This window comes from Gymnodraco acuticeps, unplaced genomic scaffold (genome assembly GCF_902827175.1).
Source record: "Gymnodraco acuticeps unplaced genomic scaffold, fGymAcu1.1, whole genome shotgun sequence".
Classification (NCBI taxonomy): Eukaryota; Metazoa; Chordata; class Actinopteri; order Perciformes; family Bathydraconidae; genus Gymnodraco; species Gymnodraco acuticeps.
In genome coordinates, this window is record NW_022991582.1 from 330,144 (window position 1) to 335,296 (window position 5,153).

The window sequence follows — 5,153 nt, forward strand, 5'->3', positions numbered from 1 at the left end:
GACTGACCCAATATTCATGGTGGATACAAATGCTGAAATGTTGCTGAGGTTTGCTGTGTTTCATCGGTTCTGCTACTTCTGTTTCTGGTCTGGACGGAGGTAAATTAAGGTCTTATTTATACGCTTTCTTTCATAAAGTCTAACGGCACTGCCCTTTCATTCAGTGTGATCCGGAAGGACAGGTGAAGTCTGGCAGATGTTCAAAAGTTACTCACCTGAAAGACTGAGACTTCTGAACTGTAAATAATCTCATTCCCTCACAGCCGCTGCACACACACTACCTCCATTCTTCTGGAAATGTCAAGGCCTTACCTGCTAATGATACAAAATTGCACGTTAGGAAATCTTTACTTGTACGTCCTTGATGCGTGTGTGAAAGTACACTTTGTCTTCCCTGTCTGGTTGCTTGGACACCGAGAGGATTGTGTTTTACAAAGATGTATGTGTGTGTGTTTTATCCTGTTTAAATATCTGTGTTGTGCATCCATGTGATTTTGGAACCAGTGCATCTTGTTCTGTGATTCCGTGAGGGAACGCTGGTGTGTGTCAGAGCAGGAGAGTGTGTGGAGACGCTGAGCAACAGCTAGGGCAGCATACGGACCGTGGGAGTGGAGCACAGAGGGAGTGAGCACCAGGGCCAGACCGTGTGTGTGTGTGTGGGATCGTGACTCGACAACCCCACACACACACACACACACACACACACACACACACACACACACACACACACACACACACACACACACACACACACACACACACACACACACACACTAATTTGGAAAAGTTACTCACATTTAATAGACAGCAGGTCCAAATCAAGTAAGAGTTTCCATCATGCACCTGCTTTTAAACTAAGGGGGATTCCGTCATTTCTCCTATTTTACTGTATTGATATTTTCCTACTGTTTTTATGGATATTGTTTTTGTTGTTTATGTTTATCTTTTATATATATTTTCGACACAAGTGTAATGCCTGTTTAGATGCTTCCGTGTCAGAGAATTTCCCAATTTAGGATGAATAAAATGGACTTACTTGAGCTCCTATTGGCTAGCGCTCAAACACATTGTACGTGATTTCTAAACTGTTGACCAATCACAACAGAGCCGGCCAGCTAACCAATCAGAGCAGACTGGGCTCTGGTTTCAGACAGAGGGTGAAAAAGAGGTGTTGCAGCACATGAGAAGAATAAATAGCTTTTTGAACATTAAAGCATGGAGACATGTCACAGTAGAGACACTACATACTGATATACACCTGAACATCAGCAGGAGAGGACTCTTTAAAGTAGAGACACTACATACTGATATACACCTGAACATCAGCAGGAGAGGACTCTTTAAAGTAGAGACACTACATACTGATATACACCTGAACATCAGCAGGAGAGAACTCTTTAAAGTAGAGACACTACTGATATACACCTGAACATCAGCAGGAGAGGACTCTTTAAAGTAGAGACACTACCTCCTGATATACACCTGAACATCAGCAGGAGAGGACTCTTTAAAGTAGACACTACATACTGATATACACCTGAACATCAGCAGGAGAGCACTCTTTAAAGTAGACACTACATACTGATATACACCTGAACATCAGCAGGAGAGCATTACATAAATCATTTTCTCAATATTCGATTGAATCCAACAAAAACACAAAATATCCAATGTTGAAACAAAAGTAAATAAATATGTTTTCATGAAATTCCTAACTTACTATATTGTAAACATCTACAGTTGACAATATCATTAAAAAAAATTAAAATCATAGAAAGTGGAGAAATCTCTGCAGGGAGGACCAAGGTTTAAAACACACACTGTTATTTACTCAATAATAAGTCACAGTTATCCTTGTTTTATTTATGTTGCTGTGTTTTTTTTCCATTGGTCAATTTACAGTAATAAACCTTAATTTTACAGTATAATGTATGGTTTTCGGATTCTGGCCGACAGCCAGAGCTACGGCACTTGAAATAGAATTCAGCCAAAACACGGCAGACAAGTCAGGCATGTTTGGAATGAGTCCACAACACTCCTGATTGGTTAATATAAACGTCATCGAAGAAACCTGCCAATGAGAACTGTCCGCGCCTGTCGTTCAACTTCACATTTGAAACATCCAAGTCAGTTTGAGCGGGTCTCCTCCTACTGGAGCTACAGCGGTCTGTATGTCTGCTACAGGAGTTTATGGATTAATATCGGGATCGTTTTACATCTACACGTTAAATATGAGCATCGGGACGTCAACAAAGAACAGAAGAAGACTTGAGATCTGGTGAGTCCTGCAACTGTAATGGAGTTAAACATGTATTTAGATAATCCTTACTTAGTTTGTGAATTTTTAATTTTTAATTTAAGGTTACGTTTCTTCTTCTAGTTAGCGGAGTTTCTTCCCGTTAAGTTGGTATGCATCATTAATAGGTTGTTAAATGTTAAGAAGCCCTGAGATGCTGTTTCTTGCAAGATGTTGCGCCCGGGAAACCCGGTTTAACATGCGGCTGCTAACGTTAGTTTACAGCTTATTGCAGTGCTGCCCCCTCACCCTCTCGTCTCCAACACGGGAGAATTACACATAAACATGCAGTGGGGTCACAGTGTTGTCGCCAAGTTTAATGTAAAGTTTGACAGCTTTCTTACAGCGGAATCTAGTTTGTTAATGTTCAGTAGCCAACAGCTAGCATAGCATAAACAGCTAACCGCTAACGTTCGGCTAACTTGCTAGTTAGCGCTGCTCTATATATTACACGCTAACATGACTAGCTAATGTCACACTGAACTAAAATACTTTTTGTATTACTACATCATACATGCTTGGTCCAAATCACTGCTAAAATTAATTATTTTTGAAAATGTATAGTAAAGAAACACTCAGCCATGCATGAAATAACATAGCAAAAGAATACAGGTAATGTTTGACCCATGTTGTGCCTTAGAAGTGTAGTGATACAAACATGATTTTTATTCAAAAAGTAAGAAAGGGAAAAATAAAAATTAGAATTGGTGTTGATCCAAAACATGTTAATTGAGGAATACCTGGGATCCTGAATGGTTCAAGTAATTTATTGCAAAGATATTTACAATTAAAACTAATTCGGGTCACTTTTGACACATGTTGGTTGTATGTTGTGTAACAAAGGGTTACCATGACAGCTGTGATGTTCACTCTTTTGACAGAGCACCAGTGGACAGCGAAGACTATGGAAGAGAAGATGTGATGGCTTTGTGTGGAAAGCTGCTGAAGCCAGCCTGTGTCCCTCTCATCAGTCTCTCCAGGCAGCACCCAGCTATTCTTCCATCTTGCAGATGAAAAGACTTTGATATGTGAGTAATAACTAACTTGTGTCAAACATAATATTGAATGTGGTTTAGTAAAGTATTTAAAAATCCCCCACATTGTACTTGTACAGGACAATCAGACCTTGTTCAACAAAGATCATCAGACAATTGTTTTGTCTTTGATTTACAGCCGCAGCAGAGAGTCTGAGTTTGAAGAAAACACTAACATTTTATTTAGTGTTGTTTAATCAATCAATATTTACTGGTCTTGAATTTCCTCACTGGATTACAAAATGCTCGAATCTTATTGTACAGGAACATTATGCAGATTTCATCACCTGAAGATAAAAATATAGATTCAGCGATATGTACCATTTTAAGGAAATAGACTGTTAGTGGTATTTACCAAAGCTCATTTGTTGGTTTTTCTTTTTTATTAAGAATTGACCAAGCATATCTTCCTCTTCGAAATCCCAGTTGTACTTCGCTAACACGCAGTGCCTGGGAGGGTGCGTTTGATTGTTCCCACAATAGTGCGTGCGTGCTCTTGCTTGTGCTTCAAAGGTCCATCATACAAGATGTAGGGGATCTATTGGCAGCTGCTGATAATAACATCCATCATTATGGTTTACTAATAGTTATCACTTCACTTCCTCCTCCAGCACCTGGACACAGCAGGAACCTACGCCAGGATCCTGTTTGTGGACTTCAGCTCTGCCTTCAACACAACCCTCTGGCTGGAGGCTGCGCTCCATCAGGACCAACACCTCTCTCCATCAGGACCAGAACCTCTCTCCATCAGGACCAACACCTCTCTCCATCAGGACCAGAACCTCTCTCCATCAGGACCAGAACCTCTCTCCATCAGGACCAACACCTCTCTCCATCAGGACCAGAACCTCTCTCCATCAGGACCAGAACCTCTCTCCATCAGGACCAACACCTCTCCATCAGGACCAACACCTCTCTCCATTAGGACCAGAACCTCTCTCCATCAGGACCAGAACCTCTCTCCATCAGGACCAACACCTCTCCATCAGGACCAACACCTCTCTCCATCAGGAACCAAGAACCTCTCTCCATCAGGACCAGAACCTCTCTCCATCAGGACCAACACCTCTCCATCAGGACCAACACCTCTCTCCATCAGGACCAGAACCTCTCTCCATCAGGACCAGAACCTCTCTCCATCAGGACCAACACCTCTCTCCATCAGGACCAGAACCTCTCTCCATCAGGACCAACACCTCTCCATCAGGACCAACACCTCTCTCCATCAGGACCAGAACCTCTCTCTATCAGGACCAGAACCTCTCTCCATCAGGACCAAAACCTCTCTCCATCAGGACCAGAACCTCTCTCCATCAGGACCAACACCTCTCTCCATCAGGACCAAAACCTCTCTCCATCAGGACCAACACCTCTCTCCATCAGGACCAGAACCTCTCTCCATCAGGACCAACACCTCTCTCCATCAGGACCAAAACCTCTCTCCATCAGGACCAAAACCTCTCTCCATCAGGACCAACACCTCTCTCCATCAGGACCAGAACCTCTCTCCATCAGGACCAACACCTCTCTCCATCAGGACCAGAACCTCTCTCCATCAGGACCAACACCTCTCTCCATCAGGACCAAAACCTCTCGCCACCTCAACAAGGCCCGCCCCCCCCCCACTGACACTTTACCTCAGCCACAACGCAGACTCTATGCATTACATAATGGAGATCACAGGATGGTAAATAATGCAATGTTTAAATATTGCTTACTGCACATATTTTATATTCTATAATTTATTGCATTCTATTTCGATGTAAGTTACTGCTTTATTTTATTTCTATCTTACTATATTTTTATTACAGTGTTCTTAATAT

General features: G+C 42.1%; 1 long non-coding RNA gene across 1 annotated transcript; it reads left to right on the forward strand.

The window, feature by feature from the left end:
* Positions 1-2,250: 2,250 nt before the first annotated feature.
* Positions 2,251-4,227, forward strand: LOC117533717. Its single transcript, XR_004567103.1, has 3 exons — positions 2,251-2,278; positions 3,178-3,324; positions 3,942-4,227. It is a non-coding gene; the product is annotated as an uncharacterized LOC117533717 (long non-coding RNA).
* The last annotated feature ends 926 nt before the right edge of the window (positions 4,228-5,153 follow it).